Source organism: Schistocerca serialis, chromosome 2 (genome assembly GCF_023864345.2).
Source record: "Schistocerca serialis cubense isolate TAMUIC-IGC-003099 chromosome 2, iqSchSeri2.2, whole genome shotgun sequence".
Taxonomy (NCBI): domain Eukaryota; kingdom Metazoa; phylum Arthropoda; class Insecta; order Orthoptera; family Acrididae; genus Schistocerca; species Schistocerca serialis.
This window is the reverse complement of record NC_064639.1, coordinates 369,470,591-369,489,426: the sequence shown is the minus strand read 5'-3', so window position 1 is coordinate 369,489,426 and position 18,836 is coordinate 369,470,591. Positions and strand designations below refer to the sequence as shown.

The following is an 18,836-nucleotide window of genomic DNA, read 5'->3' as shown; positions in this document are numbered from 1 at the left end:
ACACCGATACGTTTTTGATGGTTTTACACAGATATGGACTGCTACCCACAACCTACATCGACAACGCAAAGACCTTTCAAGCCGCTAGCAAAGAAATGTCTGAACCATGATACTCACTGACCGCCTCAGAGACTCATCACTTCTCCACCAAGAACCGGATAACTTGGAAGTTCACTGTACCACGAGCGTCTTGGTGAGAAGGGTGGTGCGAGAAGATGGTGGGCACCGCCAAAGAATTCTTGCGAAAAGTGCTGGAATGATCAACATTAACTGCAGAACAACTTTATACCATTCTGCTCAACATCGAAACTGCAGTAAACTCGAGGTCAATCTCTCTGGGATATGATTTCTGCTGCTAGCACACTTTCTGGTTAATGAAGGTCTGTTAAATGTGCCCACTGGACCAGAACTTACAGCCACCCATAATCTGAGCAAAAAGTGGCAGAAGAATTTTGGGAAAAATGTGCAATAAGTTTCTCATGGTCTCTAGGAGCTTCCACGAATTTAGTGGCACATCTGACAGATGTAGCGACTTCCAAGCAGGTGATCTGGCTTTGGTTCAAGAGCATGGACGCCTGAGCCACATGTAGATGAAAGAGAAAACACGAAAGTGTGTACAGGGAAGAGGCAATAAAATAAGGACGGTCACACTGCACACGACAGGACGACAGCAGACACCTCCGGTTCAGCTTGTCATCACCCTGGAGATTGGCCAGGGTGGGGAGAATACTGGAAACTGAGATGTCCAAGACGTTTATATCTTCGATTTGTAATAGTCACTTTCGAAGATATGACTTGTTTTAAACCCTATTCTTATAGATCATCTGTGAATTATAAATTAAGTGTGTGTCAGAATGAAAATCAATGCTTACTACCGTCATCTCACGACATGTATTTCACTACAGGTACTGAAGTGTAGACGGAAAACGGGTAATCTACATTGATAGGGTAGACTACTTCGTAGCGCAGTTACGACTGTCTAGAAAACGTCGTGATATATTAGCAGGCGGATTGTTATGCAGAGAGGAAAAAAATAACACACTGAAGTGGCTAAAACATTCCGAAAAGATTAATCACTATATCTGTATGAATGCCCGTAATACCAGGTCTTCTTGTATGTGGTACCTTAATGGGTACACACTCCTGTGGTTCGGTTGTTTTTTCTCGTCGTCAGTCTCCACACGAACATGATACGAAATTTACGACGTCGTGATTTCAGCATGGCTGTAACTGCAGCACTAAGTGGACCACGCCAGTCAGTATACATGAGCTGTTCTGCGTCCACGTGTCCGCACTTCAGCGCCTGACTTCCTGCCATGGGGAAGATAGGCATTAATGGTTTGCTGTTGCCATTTGTTCCTGTACATAAAGACACTGAGCAAACTAAAAGCTTACCACTAATAATAGCTGAAGAAGTAAATACTGATGAAATATTGTTCAGTACACCGTCCTCAGTCATTGAGCCTTGCGGACTCGGATCGATAGCTCGGTCGATATAGCTGTGCGGAGTATAGGACGGTTCGAGGCGCCATACGCTTTGACCGGCACTTGGCAAGGCGATTGGATACGGTTAGCGAAGGCGGATAGGGCAGCTGGGGGCGCGAAGACTATCTACAGTCGTTCATCCCTGACACATTAAAATCTGCTTCGGCGGCTGGAGACCTGATCTGTACTAGGACCGTGTTTTGCCCAATTGTGGGGTCATGATATAAACAGAGCCGAGCTTGTGAAGACCTTCCGCGCTCCTTCGCTATTGATTCATCAAATATTTTAGTGAGCTTGTTACTGTAAACTGTGTGCTTGCTTCTACTACGATCAGTCCGCCACTGCTACGGTCGCAGGTTCGAATCCTGACTCGGCCATGGATGTGTGTGCTGTCCTCAGGTTAGTTATGTTTACGTAGTTCTAATTTATAGGGGACTGATGACTTCAGCTGTTAAGTCCCATAGTGCTCAGAGCCATACGATCAGTCTTCTCTCACCCGTATTGCTGTATATATTGTCGGTCGAGATTCATTCCGAAAGGAATGAACCTTATTTCAGTGGCGGAGCTTACTTCAGTAAGAGCTGCCCATTCCAATTCAGTTATTAATGGCAACTATTGATAAAATGATTTTGAGATTGAAATTTTGTTTTGTCTTCTACTTAAATACAAATGGTTCAAATGGCTCTGAGCACTATGCGACAACTTCTAAGGTCATCAGTAGCCTAGAACTTAAAAGTAATTAAACCTAACTAACCTAAGGACATCACACACATCCATGCCCGAGGCAGGATTCGAACCTGCGACCGTAGCGGTCGCTCGGCTGCCGGCCGAAGTGGCCGTGCGGTTAAAGGCGCTGCAGTCTGGAACCGCAAGACCGCTACGGTTGCAGGTTCGAATCCTGCCGCGGGCATGGATGTTTGTGATGTCCTTAGGTTAGTTAGGTTTAACTAGTTCTAAGTTCTAGGGGACTAATGACCTCAGCAGTTGAGTCCCATAGTGCTCAGAGCCATTTGAACCATTTTTTTGGTCGCTCGGCTCCAGACTGTAGTGCCTAGAACCGCACGGCCACTCCGGCCGGCCTACTTAAATACAGTGCGTTTTATTTTTATAGCCGGCCTAAGTGGCCGAGCGGTTCTAGGCACTTCAGTCTGGAACCGCATGACCCCTACGGTCGTAGGTTCGAATCCTGCCTCGGGCATGGATGTGTGTGATATCCTTAGGTTAGTTAGATTTAAGTAGTTCTAAGTTCTAGGGGACTGATGACCTCAGAAGTTAAGTCCAATAGTGCTCAGAGCCATTTTTTATTTTTGTAAGAACTGTCCTTTTCACTGCAATTATACTGGCCAAGCATTTATAAGACATTTTTAGGCACTGAAATTCTATCTTGTTTGCTATTTGAAAACAGTGCACTGTTATTAGTTTTTAAGATAAATATTTAGTTTGTTGTAGTTGACCTTGTACGGGGCCCACTATTCTACCGGTACGGCCGTGAGTGACTAGTTTGCAACACCTTTCCCGTCCGTTGGATTTCACTGCCTGTATTCAAATAACTTCGCTTTATCTTATACTTACGTCACCAAAGGGCGTAACGCATTTGTTGTGCATTTACTACCAGTTATTTGTGAATTTTAATGGCATTATTTAAATGTCATATCTAACGTCAATTCTAGATATATTGAATTCTATATAAAAAAGGAATTTTCTGTAATTGGTGAAGTTTATAACTTAAAGGTAGGTTTTGGCAATTTGAGAAATTTTTTTCCTGTTAAGAGTTTTGTATATTGAATTTGTGTTAATGTTCTGCTGAATAAAATAGCATTCGTGTTGTCAACTGTGAGCGCTGTTCATTGCTGTCAGGTTCAGTCCTACTACTTACAGGGTTTTAGACTGGATAAGGGGTATGCAAGGCCATCGCCATCACCATTAAAAATATTTGCACCTATACCAATTCCAACTTGTACATACAGATGTTCGTTTTAACTTGTGATAGCCAAATACTTCGGAAACGACGCATCGTACGAAAAGAAGGTGTAGATGTAAAGCTGATATTGTTGTTGTTGTTGTTGTGGTCTTCAGTCCTGAGACTGGTTTGATGCAGCTCTCCATGCTACTCTATCCTGTGCAAGCTTCTTCATCTCCCAGTACCTACTGCAACCTACATCCTTCTGCATCTGCTTAGTGTATTCATCTCTCGGTCTCCCTCTACGATTTTTACCCACCATGCTGCCCTCCAATGCTAGATTTGTGATCCCTTGATGCCTCAAAACATGTCCTACCAACCGATCCCTTCTTCTAGTCAAGTTGTGCCACAAACTTCTCTTCTCCCCAATCCTATTCAATACCTCCTCATTAGTTACGTGATCTACCCACCTCATCTTCAGCATTCTTCTGTAGCACCACATTTCGAAAGCTTCTATTCTCTTCTTGTTCAAACTAGTTATCGTCCATGTTTCATTTCCATACATGGCTACACTCCATACAAATACTTTCAGAAACGACTTCCTGACACTTAAATCTATACTCGATGTTAACAAATTTCTCTTCTTCAGAAACGATTTCCTTGCCATTGCCAGTCTACATTTCATATCCTCTCTACTTCGACCATCACCAGTTATTTTGCTCCCCAAATAGCGAAACTGCTTTACTACTTTAAGTATCTCAGTTACTAATCTAATACCCTCAACATCACCCGACTTTATTCGACTACATTCCATTATCCTCGTTTTGCTTTTGTTGATGTTCATCTTATATCCTCCCTTCAAAACACTATCAGTTCCGTTCAACTGCTCTTCCAAGTCCTTTGCTGTCTCTGACAGAATTACAATGTCATCGGCGAACCTCAAAGTTTTTATTTCTTCTCCATGGATTTTAATACCTACTCCGAATTTTTCTTTTGTTTCCTTCACTGCTTGCTCAATATACAGATTGAATAACATCGGGGAGAGGCTACAACCCTGTCTGACTCCCTTCCCCACCACTGCTTCCCTTTCATGCCGTCAACTCTTATAACTGCCATTTAGTTTCAATACAAATTGTAAATAGCATTTCGCTCCCTGTATTTTACCCCTGCCACCTTCAGAATTTGTAACAGAGTATTCCAGTCAACATTGTAAAACGCTTTCTCTAAGTCTACAAATGCTAGAAACGTAGGTATGCCTTTCCTTAATCTAGCTTCTAAGATAAGCTGTAGAGTCAGTATTGCCTCACGTGTTCCAATATTTCTACGGAATCCAAACTGATCTTCCCCAAGGTCGGCTTCTACTAGTTTTTCCATTCGTCTGTAAAGAATTCGCGTTAGTATTTTGCAGCCGTGACTTATTAAACTGATAGTTCGGTAATTTTCACATCTGTCAACAAATGCTTTCTTTGGGATTGGAATTCTTATATTCTTCTAGAAATCTGAGGGTATTTCGCCTGTCTCATACATCTTGCTCACCAGATAGTAGAGTTTTGTCAGGACTGGCTCTCCCAAGGCCGTCAGTAGTTATAATGGGATGTTGTCTACTCCCGGGGCCTTGTTTCGACTCAGGTCTCTCAGTGCTCTGTCAAACTCTTCACGCAGTATCATATCTCCCATTTCATCTTCATCTACATCCTCTTCCATTTCCATAATATTGTCCTCAAGTACATTGCCCTTGTATAGACCCTCTATATACTCCTTCCACCTTTCTGCTTTCCCTTTTTTGCTTAGAACTGGGTTTCCATCTGAGCTCTTGATATTCATACAAGTGGTTCTCTTTTCTCCAAAGGTCTCTTTAATTTTCCTGTAGGCAGTATCTATCTTACCCCTAGTGATATAAGCCTCTACATCCTTACAATTATCCTCTAGCCATTCCTGCTTAGCCATTTTGCACTTCCTGTCGATCTCATTTTTGAGACGTTTGTATTCCTTTTTGCCTGCTTCATTTACTGCATTTTTATATTTTCTCCTTTCATCAATTAAATTCAATATTTCTTCTGTTACCCAAGGATTTCTACTAGCCCTCGTCTTTTGACCTACTTGATCCTCCGCTGCCTTCACTACTTCATCCTTCAAAGCTACCCATTCTTCTTCTACTGTATTTTTTTCCTCCATTCCTGCCATTTTTTCCCTTGCGTATGCTTTACTAAACCACTGTCTCTCATTGGTGATAGATGGTGCTGCAATGGATAAATAACAACTATCCTTGCTTTTACACTTAAGAACCAAGGTACTGGTTTCTTCTACAATTCATTTACGATGTAAATGTACACCTTTATGTTCTAACGGTTGATATTGATATTAAAACGTTAGATGATTGTTCTAAGTATGATCGTACAGTACTGATAATAAGGCTAAACGTTGAAATTACTGGCAAATATGTTACTTGTATGGCAACGAGTTTTCTGTACCATACGAGGGTTATTTCTATAAACTATCGGAATGCTTGGTTTCAGCTCTCACCCTCCAATCCCTCTATCAGGGTACTGATTCCGGTGTGTGATTTCATTCAACCGCCGTAACTTTATCTCCTGTCGCTAGGCAGATATCCGCCGAATAAAAACCACAACAATTGCAATAAGGTAAAATGTCCATTAACCGAAAGCAACAAGGGCACCTGACATGGATATTCACTGAAATTAAGCACCCCAATGGTGAGAGGCAAGGATACTCATTAAAAACAAGTATTGCGATCAGAAGAGAAAACTATTACGTACATCCACGCCTTTTTTTCCTGAATCGTGCCAAACGTAGTTTCTAATAAGACAATGATACTGATAAACATATGGCACTACGCAATTAAATTTGCAACTCTGAAGTGAATTTAGAACGCAAATATCAACCGTTAGAAGACAAAGGTTTATATTTACACCGTAAATGAAATTTAGAATCATATGCGTCGGTTATAACCACAAAACAGGCACATTTGAAATTTTTCGATGACAGCGGCCTCTGACACAAACGGAAAACAGTGGTTTGCTAAACTGTACGTATGTTTTGCTGTAGAATCCGAACATGCAATAAAAAAAGATTGGTTTCACATTTGAAAATTAGCACAAAGGCACAGTGTCATTATCAATGCACAGAATGTTGGGGGACGTGAGTCCAGTTTGAGTCTGCTAGTTCATGGGTCTCATTGTTTTGTGTGAGGATGTTCATTTTCATATTATTACAATGACAACACGCGACTGCACAATGCTGTGTAGTCGCATGTTGTACATTATTGATCCAACCTGCTTGAAAACGTGTTGGTCCGCCTTTGGAATGCAATACAGTAGGGGTACTGCACAACATGGATTCGGCAAGGTATTGGTAGTTTATCGGATATATGCGGCATCACATGTCTACTCATAGGTTACGCAAATAGTGTAAATTACGGACCGGGTGTGTGGACGCAGAACTGGCGCCCAGTAGAGTTCCAGATGTGTGCCATCGGGTTAGTCAGGCGGTTCCTCAGACCACTGCAGCACGATTCTAGCCGTGTGGCACTGACCGTTGTCCATCTACAATACGGCCTGAATAGATACAAGTGGCCCACAACCGTACTCACGCGGGTGTTATGGTGTCTTCGATTACGACCATAGATCTTACGGAAACCCAGGTCAATCTCCTGTTTAGTATGCCTGCTTCTGTGAGCCAGTGAATGTTTCGAGTAGCGGTTCGTAGGGGTGAAGTCATATTCGGACAAGGGCGTCGACCTAATGTAACATGAAACGCTTTTCATCAGACCATTTGACACGTTTTCAGTGATCCTTGGAGAAATATCGATGTTCCCGTGACAATCGTAATCGTTATTGACGAACATGTAGTGGTTGTCAACTGCACGGCCCCATGTACGGCAATGTGCATGCACCAGCGTTGAATACTCTTTCGTCAGGTCTGCCACAGCTCATCGGCTATGCTGTTTTACACATGTTATTTGATGTAGCGTCGAAGTATTACATCATTTTGTCTACTCGTAGCTTCAGCGTCCTTCGACCGTCTTCGATTAACTACTGACGATACTAGCACGCAAAGAGAAGACCAGCTTCGTCGTTTCCCAGACGCTCGTTCCAACATGTGAGTCCATAGCACTATGCCTTTTGTTGAAATTGCTTATGTCAGCGGATTTCCCCATTTGCGTCCCACATTGCCGCTACAATTATTCTCCATTCCTCTCAGTTCCGCTCATATATGAGAGACGTTCAGTAGGCAACGTAACACTTCTTTTTCTGAAAGCAGGTTGGTCTTACTCGGAATTAAGGTATACCACATTATTCCCCACTCTTTTGGCTACACAGCCCTGTTTTTAAACGCGATGGCCTTACGCCACCTTACTGGGAGGACTCACATGCTCGTATGGTCGACGCCGGAGCCAACGTTTTGCCGCACTGCTCATGTGCTGCGTCCTGCAGAGTGTATCCTTCACTGCACAGTCGCTCTTTATGGTCTTCTGTTAGGCAGCGAGGAACACAAATGTTCAAATGGCTCTGAGCACTATGGGACTTAACATCTATGGTCATCAGTCCCCTAGAACTTAGAACTACTTAAACCTAACTAACCTAAGGACATCACACAACACCCAGCCATCACGAGGCAGAGAAAATCCCTGACCCCGCCGGGAATCGAACCCGGGCGTGGGAAGCGACAACGCTACCGCACGACCACGAGATGCGGGCGAGGAACACAAGGGGCACACATATTCGAGTACTGCACTAGTGTGTCAGCACCATCAACACGTCCACTTGAGCAGCGAGTTGCTTGATTGTGATCTGTCGATGACATCGAATGAGAGTGGTCGCACGTTTCAGTCACAGTTATGGGTGGACTGCCGGTACGCGGGAGATCAGACTAGCTTTTGCGACCTTGTGATGATGGCAGACGCCTCGCCCAACGACTCACTGTTCTTTCGTTCACTGCCAGGTCTCGCTAAGCATTTTGGAAGCCCCTATGAATATCTGTGACGCTCTGGTTTTCCATCAAAATAAACTCAATGTCAGCTCTGTTTTTAACGCACCTCCGTTACAGACTCATTTCGGAGGCCATGTGTAGCGCTGCCACCTATCGGAACTTCATGGAACTATAGGAGTTGGGACAATAAAGTAAGGAGACTGATTTTCTTTGCAAGATGTGGCGACCCTGCAGGCTTGCGTAGGCCCAATATCTTTGACTTTGGTCTATAAGCTGCTTCTAGACCAAGTGGCACATCGATGCAACTGCTCAGTTGTGGGTTGTGCTGTAATAAGTAAAGACATGTTTGTGTCTCTCTTCACGGAAATGGAACCACACATTATTACGCAAAGGTATGCCATTTCTTTTTGCGTTAAATTGTGTGAAAACGCGACGACTACTTACGGTAAGCTTCAGAAGGCTTTTGAAGAGGAGCTTATGTCAAGAGGTCTAGTTTTTCGTGCCATAAAATGTTTAGTGAAGGCAGAACGAACATTGAAGATTATGACCGCAGTGGACGACCATCAACCTCACGGACGGATGTCAACTCGGCCAGGGTGCGTGAACTCGTACGATCTGATCTGTGTAAATGATTGCACAAGAACTGAACACCAATCAAGAAACGGTTCGTCTAATAATAACTGAAGATCTTGGTAAGAGAAAAGTAAGTGCAAAAATGGTCCCCATACTGCTCTGTCAGTACAGCCATTTTTAACCTCAAAACAAATTTCCCTCTGTGCGACTTTTATCTATTTCCAAGAGTCAAAACAATGCAAGATGTCCATAAAGCTGTGACGAAGGTCTTGGAGGATATTACAGAAGATGAGTTCTAGGAATGTTACCATCAGTGGCAGAAGCGCTGGAAAAACTGTGTTGAATCAGAAGGGAACTACTTTCAAGGAGACAACACTAAACTTGACTAAAACGGTAAGCAACATTTTTTCTCACATCGGTCTCAATACTTTACTGTCGCACCTCGTAGGTGCTTACGTGGGAATGCTCCACGATGTCCAACAACAAATTCTGCATTTTTTAAACAGAAATTGGCCTCGAAAAAAATGAGTTTCTGTACTTAATGAACGACCCTCCTACTTTTCTCCCACAACGACACCAAGCGCCGTTCAGTCCCGCGCAGCGCAGTGGCCATAATGTTTTTTCTCTCGACAGTTTATACGCTGTAAACAAACGAAAAAATGATGACGGACAGTTCACAAAATCACCGTCTAAGGACAGGCTACTCTCTAAAACACGTAACATATTTTTGAAATGAGGGCTAGGGAACTCTGATCACCCATCTTAAAATTATGAAGTAACATCGCTTATACTTTGTAGAGCCCGGGAAAATACTGTTTCAGATGGGAAATAACCCTCCCAAATGTGAGTCCTCCGTAAAACAGCGGTACCAGATCGATCGATACCAGTCCCAGTTAGTTTTGGACGTGCTCGTGAAACCAAACACACCCAACTCGCCTATCCACACACACACACACACACACACACACACACACACACACATACACACGATCAGCCACGCTACAGTGGGCATTTACTGCAGCTTAACGTCATTGGCTGGAGAGTGCGCAGCTGTTAGAATTTTTTCACCCACTCTGATATTCTGATTGCCGGCCGTGTCGCTGATTCTGGAAATGATCCTCCGCGCACGATGGGACTGGCGGGCGGGCAGTATGATAACGGCGCGCTACACACGACACGGCGCCGCCCGCATTTGAATTGCTGAGCGCCGGCCGCGGCCCGGCGCGGCGGCGGGCAGACGAGAATAGGATGTCCGGCGGCGCGTCTCGATTACCGCCGCCCCCGGCCCCGCTGCCGCCCCCACTCCCCCGGGGCTCTCACGGAATGTCGCGCCCAGCAGGCAGTTAATTAGAATTCCTGCGGACTCGCGAGCTGGGGTACTGGGTGCGAGGCTGCCGACCACGCCGCGGCAAAACACTGGCGCACCCAACCGTCTGGCGCCAGCCAGTGGCACGCCAGTGAGGGCCGCAGAGTAAATCTGGCGGCGCATGCGTGCCTCGTAATGCAACGCAGTGGTTGCGGCCCAGCTCATCGGCGAGATTGCGATGCGAACTGTGGCCGGTTATGCACACAGCAGGGGCAAATCACTGCCTGCAAGTGGCAGACTCATTTTTAACTCAATATAGCAGTTATTTGCAGAGATATTGAATAATTTTAACCAATAATGTTGCTAAAACAGTATTTTATTTAACTGTTCTTATAGCTATGAGCTATGAGCTCAATCTAGCAGATGATGAAAGTAGACATACATGTTGTTGTGGTCTTCAGTCCAGAGACTGGTTTGATCCAGCTCCCCATGCTAGTATTCCAGTCAACATTTTCAAAAGCTTTCTCTATGTCTACGAAAGCTAGAAACATGGGTTACTACCTTAGGACTTGGTACATGGGAAGCCGTCACAAATGCACATACAGAAAAGTAAAATAAAATAAAATCTCGTACGGAACAATTGTAACAAGCATCAGCATGTAAAAGAAATACGATCCTGATAGAGAAATTAATTGAGAACAGTAACAAATAAGTGAATGACAACATTGTGCAAGAGGTCCGAAAATAACGTACGCCTCTCGGGGCTGACACAGAGTTTTATAGCAGTATATTTCACAGATTCCTCTGCCAATCTAGATTAACTAGAGGGTAATGCAGATCATACTTCCTTCTAGTGTTTTAACAGTGAATATCTCTTACTCTCAGACACTGATGGAGTGTTGCTAACAGCTTTCTTAAGTGCATAAATGTACTCTATCGCAGTCGTTAATATTTCAAACTGTTTAAACAAATGCCAGCAACTTGCATGTGACGGAAACCCACACATAAATCTGCTTCCTTTTGTTCAATGAATACATTAGCCTACATGAGGAGTTACTTCAGAATGTTATTCCATAAGACATGAGTGAATGAGATATGCAAAATGCGTCAAGTTATTGATTTATACAGCTCCAATGTTGTCAATTATTCTTACAGTAAAAGTAAATGAAACAAAACTTTTTGGCAGTTCTGTTTTACGGTGTTTCCTAGTTTATGTTTTTATCATTATTACACCTAGGTAGTTGGTTACTTCTGCCCTTTTCATTATTGCTTGTTGCTATAGTAGTAAGATGAGGGATAAATTTAACAATATAAAACTGGGCGAGATGGGTTCCTTCAAAGTTTAAAACGAGCCCATTTGTGCAAAAACAACCAGTAATTGTCAGAAAAGAACATTTTCTATCATTTCCTGTTGTTAGTAGCCTGTTTGTATGTTGGCACTGCTATAGACAGTGTTAATACCGCTGACAGTGCTCTGCGCCATCGGCAAGATATTCTGTGGTTGGACGGACTAGCAGTTAGCGAGTGGATAGGAAAGTGTATGGACGTGATATTCTTAGCGGAGACTCTGTGTTCGTAGGACACACAATGTAAAGTGAGAGGAAATTGTGTCTTTATAAGAAAATATGTAAGGGAATGTATGAGAATGGATGTTATTGGTAATGTTTGAGTAGTCGAATTAGTGTAAAAAACATAATATTTAGAGGCAACGGCCTTGCCTCAGTGGATACGCCGGTTCCCATCAGATCACCGACGTTAAGCGCTGTCAGGCGTGGCCGACACCTGGATGGGTAACCATTCGGGCTATCATGCGCTGCTGCCATTTTTCAGGATGTACTCAGCCTCGTGATGCCAATTGAGGAGCTATTCGACTGAATATTAGCGGCTCCGGTCAAAGAAAACCATCATCACGACTGGGAGAGCAGTGTGCTGACCACACATTGCAACCTCAGCTGAGGATGACACAGCGGTCGGATGGTCCAGATGGACCACTTGTGGCCTGAAGACGGAGGGCTTTTATAATTTTTAGAACTGGATGTCACATAAATAAGGTAAACGTTTCTAAATATATTGTTTGCTCTGCAACAGAATCTTTTTTTAGCTAACGATATGCCTACTAGTAGTTAGTCTATAGTAGTTAGAATCTTTTGATTTAGCTGGATGTTTTTGCTACTAGCTGTAATTGCTGCAGTTCGTGTTATTAAGATTTTCTCTGAAGTAAGTGACTTATGAAAAAGAATGGGGTTTCCCCTATTGGGATTCGTGATTGAAGTGAGTTTAGGCAATTAACAGAGTTTGAGGTGGTTTCATATTTTTTGAACTGAAGTGAGTTTAGGCAAGTAACAAAGTTGGAGGTAGTTTCATATTTCTTTAATTTCATAGTTTCTGGATTTGTATTTTTGTTAGGATTTCTTGCAATTTAGGCCTATTCATTCGTGTTAATTATCGGAAGTCGTGATGCCAATGTATAGCAGCCAGGTCGCGTTGGGTTTGAATATTGTGGGTAATAATTGAATATATTAAGTTTGAGTTGTTTCTGTCAGGGATAATTCTGTATGTCAGTGTTTAATAAAACACCATACCGGACCACAGTCATAACACATATTGCTGCCTTCGTCAAAACACAGCCAGTTATGCTACAGAGGAAACAGTGAAACTCTTTCGTATGAGTTTCACTGTTTCCTCTGTAGAATAACTGGCTGAGTTTTGACGAAGGCAGCAATACGTGTTATGACTGTGGTCCGGTATGGAGTGAATCCCCACCGTGAACGGTAGCGACACTCGCAACCATAGACTCGATTGACCTCCGAGTTGTGGTATAGTATGCTAAGGCACGCATCGATGTCCACTATCAAAACTTGCAGTAGTAAAGTGCCACATTATGGTGGCTTCACTCCTTGTGCTCTACCAACGTCTCTACAGACGAGTTTATGCATGTGATTGACCAGCTCATGGTCTCTTTCCCGCCAGTTGGATTATTCAACAGTGACTTTCGTAATCATACATACAGCCCTTTTTCCCCAGCTAAAAGTACAGATGTTCAGATGTGTGTGAAATCTTATGGGACTTAGCTGCTAAGGTCATCAGTCCCTAAGCTTACACACTACTTAACCTAAATTATCCTAAGGACAAACACACACACCCAAGCCCGAGGGAGGAATCGAATCTCCGCCGGGATCAGCCACACAGTCCATGACTGCAGCGCCATAGACCGCTCGGCTAATCCCGCGTGGCAGCTAAAAGTACGATCTGAGCCACACCCGCCAATAAAGTTTTTCTGGGAATGCACTCTTATGGGAAGTTGCGTTTTCTCCGACTCATACCTGTATCTCGAGTAATGTTACTGTTTTCTCATGTTTTCAAAAGGTGCCTTTTTATCAGTAAAGATATGCTTTCGGCCCAGCCCAGACATCCTAGTGGTCTGTGTAAATACACTCGTGTGAAAAACCCATGGACGAAAATAACTTTATCATGGTATTGTGTGACAGCCAAGTAACAGAGCTTTATGAAACTTGGACCATACACAGAAGGAACCGCTACAGTGTAGTACACAAGGTAAGTGAAACAAATACGCAATACGAATAGTAATGACACTTTTATTCAAAGACCGCAATTACACTGAAGTCACCGTGATTGTGATGTTGCCCTTGGCATTACAAAACGCAAGATGTGGTTTTAAGTACGGTGTGTAATCACCACGGACGGCAGTGCACGCTCTTTAACGTGTTCCCATGCCGGCTGGTAAACACTTCCTGCAATAGAGCGCTCTGCTCCTCCACCAGCGCGGTAGACAAGTGCTGGATACTCGTTGGTACAAGCGCTTGTGCTGCAATACGCCGTCCCAATGCATCCCACAAGTGCTGGATGGGATTCAAGTAAGGGAAATCAACAGGTCACTCTGTTCGCCGAATATCTTCTCGTTCAAAGAGCTCCTCTGCTTGCGCAATTCGATGTGGTCGTGCGTTGTCATTCATAAAAATGAGGTAAGTGCCGAATGTACCACTGGAAAGACGCACGCAAGAAAGGAGTACAGTATCATAATAATATTGCCCAGTAATTACACATTGTTGAAAGAATTAGAGGTCAGTATACATAAGGAACATTGTGCCACCCTACACCGAAACACCTAGGCCATCAAAACGTTCTTGTTGGTCAATACTGGACTACACGTTCATGGTTAGAGGGGTGGATCATGTAATCCACCCGGGAACGATATCAAACATGATCGCTTTGGTCGTCAAGGTGTTATTGTGTGGGGAGGCATAATGTTGTATATGCGTACTGATCTCCAAATCTTCGAACACAGTATACTCACTGGTAAACGTTATTCTGACACTGTACTCCTCCCCCATGTGCGTCTTCTAGGACTTGCTATCCGCTATGGCTGATAACAAGCGTGCAAATCAAAAAGCGTAGGTGAAAGAGCTCTTGGCACCAAAGATATTCGGCGAATGAACTGGACTGCCCCTTCGCCCGACTTAAACCGCATCGAGAACTTGTGGCATGCTTTGGGGAAACGGGTTGCACATGCACCGAGGATCATCCAATACTTACAACAGCGCAGGTGGAGGACTGGGGCGCTCTACCTCAAAACTCTTTGCCAATCTTCCCTCACAGCAGTTATGGCAGTCCGTGATGATCACACACACTATTGAGAACCATGTCCCACCTTTTCTAATGTCTAGACGACCATCATGAATCGCGGTGACTTCTGTGTAATCATTTTATTTGAGTAAAGATGACATTTCTGTTCCTCTTATGGCGTCACTATTTCTGTTACCTCTTGTAGTTGTCTCATCAAATATTGTTTATATTTTACTTGTTTCATTTATTTAATGCAAACTGTTACATAGCGATAGTTTTGAATATAATTAATGTTAAGGTGCAGTACCATCACGCTCTCAAAGATTGCATTTATTGTATGTTCCCTCAAACGCGTCCATTTTCCTGCATTTATTTATTTCTGTGTATCTTATTGATATTGCTTAAGTTCCTAATAAATTCTGCAGTTACATTGATAATTGTTTCTTCTTTTAATTGGTTTGTGTATCACTCCCCATGTTTTATACCTCCTGACATAGTCGTGTCAATTACCAATTTTGTTTTATTTTATTAGTTCTGTTTATTAACAAAAACTGCTATGCAGGCATTCTGTTCCTATTTTATGTTAAAGTTTTTCCTGTCTACTCCATTTTTATTTATTTACTGTTCAATTTTGTAGGTCTTCATTGCATTACCACCACACGTCAAAGATGTAACTGTATGTTTCTATTGTAGTCTAGACGTGTTAATTCTCTCCCAATGTTGTTTGCAAACATTGTAACTTCTTTGCTGACAATACTCCGTAAATATCTGAAGATGGCCTTGTAAGCCGAAAACCGGTTAACAGAATTAAAGTAATATTGTAGAACAAAAACAAAGTGGTGCATTTCATTTATTATAATGTTGTTCTACCAAGAACAGACGGAAGATTCTGTTAACATGAAATTTGGGACTATTTTGGTTGCTACTTCTCCCCATGAATTTAGAAAATCCTAGGTAATGTTGTCTAAGCCTTCCTTCGTATTTTATCGCAAGACTCCCGAGACCAAGTTAAATTTCGACTCCTATACTACATCCTATTTATTCTTCCATCACGTCGTCGGTCAGTTCCTCCCCTCTCCTAGGGAACTTCAGGTCTCTCTCTGTATGTGTCGTCTGTCTTTCATCTGCGATTAGCTATTGACGTACAATTAATATTTCTAAGGAATTTTTTCTGCTACCAGTCACGACATGGCACTTTTTATGGATCAAATAAAAAAACTTCTGTCACTCTGCGAAAGAACTGATTGATGTATCAGTCCGATTTGTTATTCAACGTAAAACGTAAAACAATAATTGGGCGGAGGAGTACATTTGGTTCACTATTAACCCCATGTTCTTCACTCAGGTTGACGCTAACCCAATAAATTTTATGGTTTATTCATTGGCACTAGAGATCTCGTGACAGGCAGGACAGAATGAGTATTTAGTATTGGAAGGGTATTTATTGATTATTATCAGTGTGATAACAGTCTACAATAGGAAAAAGACTTACTAGCGGCTGGCAGTAAGTAAAGAAATAACGGAAGATACACAGCGCCGCTGTTTGCAGACACGGGGAAGTAAGGCGCTGAACGAAGTTGAGAGATCTTGATGTCAACGAGATGTCACTGTAAGAGGATGAGAAATGGATGCAGCCGAGACAGTCACACCAGGAGAAATGGATGCAGCCGAAAAAGTGTGAAGTTTCCTTTACAGGATGATATGAAGTTTACTGTGTTACTTTGCTGCAGATTCTTGTACACAGTTACATCACTGTCCAGGAAGAGTTTACTGAAACAGAAAAAATTGTATTATGTTTAAAATAACTGTTTACCTTATTATTTCCAACAGTTCTTGAGGTGTAAAATGTAAGGAAATGTACAATTTTTCCCAGAACATCGTCAGTACGAAAGGCATGATGGCCGAAGCTTTCTTGATGATATATATCTACTTCGAACCAACAGTCTTTTCAGTGAGATGAATGCAGCATCGTAAGGAGTTTCAAGGCCTCTTAGTACTCGATCGGGAAAATATGTCTATGCGTGGGGATTACGGCGTCACTATGAAGCGCTTCATTACCGAAAATGTGCAAACCTTTTTTGGGACACCGTGACTTGCGGCAGTTACGTTTTGTATAATAGATTGCTTGTGAAATGTTGATTTTTCAGATACAAGCCATTGAACTACACAGATAGCAGCTCTGGGACTTAGAGGCTGAAGTGTATTTATACGACATGTGATGCTCAAAATAATTTTCTGGCGGAGTCTTCGTTCTGAAAAGTTTCTGGAATTAATAATTGTATCGTATAATATCTGATGCCGTATTGATATGGAGTATGTTTCAAACGGAGGGGTGAATGAGGCAAGAGATCTGCGGCTACAAGCTTAAACTGTGTGAATTCTTTAGTGTACCACGCTGCCATAATCTTTTCTAAGGAATTGCTGTGGCTTCTGGTGCTTTCACTTTCTGTAATTTCACGCTGATATCAAAATTTTGGAAATCTGTGGTAAGGTCTTATGGGACCAAACTGCTGAGGTCATCGATCCCTAAGCCTACACACTACTTACTCTAACTTAAAGTAACTTACGCTATGATGAACGACATACACACACACCACACCCATGCCCGAGGGAGGACTCGAACCTCCGGGGGGGGGGGGGGGGGTAGGGGCATGGACCGTGATAAGGCACCCCATACGGCGCGGCTACCCCTCGCGGCGCAGATATCACGTCACCGCACAGTAGACCTGGAGCACCTCAGCATATCTAACTGAGTCTAATGGGAGGAGACAAGTGTAACCAAGCTAATATTATATTTAAACGCTATTAGTGGTGTGTGGCTCGCAGTTATAGTCAGTTTTAGTGATCCCTTCGCTTTCGTGAGCTGCTCGAGTTAACAGGCCCTAAACACGAACGAAAGAAGGAAAATTAAGTGTCAGAGTGAAAGTGGAAACAGATGGCCATATCAAGGTAGTTTAAGAAGGCAATAACAAGGTAATAAAAATATTTTATCAGGTCACTGTATAGTGATAAAGAAGTATCATCAAGTAGTGAATTGGTTATTACGAGCTTTGTCATGGATACGAAAAGGGGGTAAAAAGCGATTTGTTTCCAGTTGAGTAGTAGTTATTTATTCTTCCTCCAGATACACAAATCCATCAGCAGTCACTTTGTACAGTCTCATGGGACCGCACCAGAATCCACGTGTGATATACAAACATACGAGGGAATTGCAGCGCTCTTATGAGAATGAACATAATACTAATTGGTTATGATATTTTCCATTGTACAGGAAAAGTCATGGCTGAAGAATATATAAATGCACAGATCAAGAACAGGGCCAGATCCATAGTTTCTACAGTGTTGCTATACGAATATCTTTGAATTCACAAGGGAATAAATCACCGCGTCATAAGCAAAGGCCGAGAGGAACCAAAAGGTAACAACTAGACCACATTAGCAACTAAATGCTAGACGATAGGGCAATTCAAATGCATACGGGTTTATATTTTACTCTACTGGAGTACATCGGTAGTGAGATAGAGCAATATATGTATCGGGATGTTGTTATGGTGACCAACGGGCTAAGCGAACCACTAAAGGCACTGAGTATGCGCTAAACTGAATGGAAGATAATGGTGCAATAATGCCATACTTTCTTGGTGACAATGCAGGAATCACGTTTTGTTACTTCCGAACGAAGGTATACTATTATGCAGTGTCAACTTACTGTATGCATCGTTAGAATGACAGTGTTAATTAATTCTGTAGTATAGGGATGTAATCCCGTAAATGAATGTGGGGTGAGTGGAGCTGAGTGTTTTACGTATTGCCTGGTGATCAGGTACTTAAAAACACTCTTGGCTGGCTGAATACTTGTTATGGATAACTCTTCAAACAGGTAGAGATTGACACAAACGTGGGAACATTGACTTTTACATTTTTATATTACATTTCATCAATCGTTTAATGAAGAACATGATTTCATGTCGGAAAATGTATCATACTTATTGATAACTTACCACATCAGAAATGTTTTGGCCCATTAATTTCTAAAAC

At 42.6% G+C, this 18,836-nt stretch overlaps 1 protein-coding gene across 2 annotated transcripts in view; it reads right to left on the bottom strand.

Moving 5' to 3' along the window:
* LOC126455553 (cubilin-like) overlaps positions 1-18,836 on the bottom strand; it is a 686,613-nt gene that overhangs the window by 466,760 nt on the left and 201,017 nt on the right. The gene's annotated exons all lie outside the window — the stretch shown is intronic.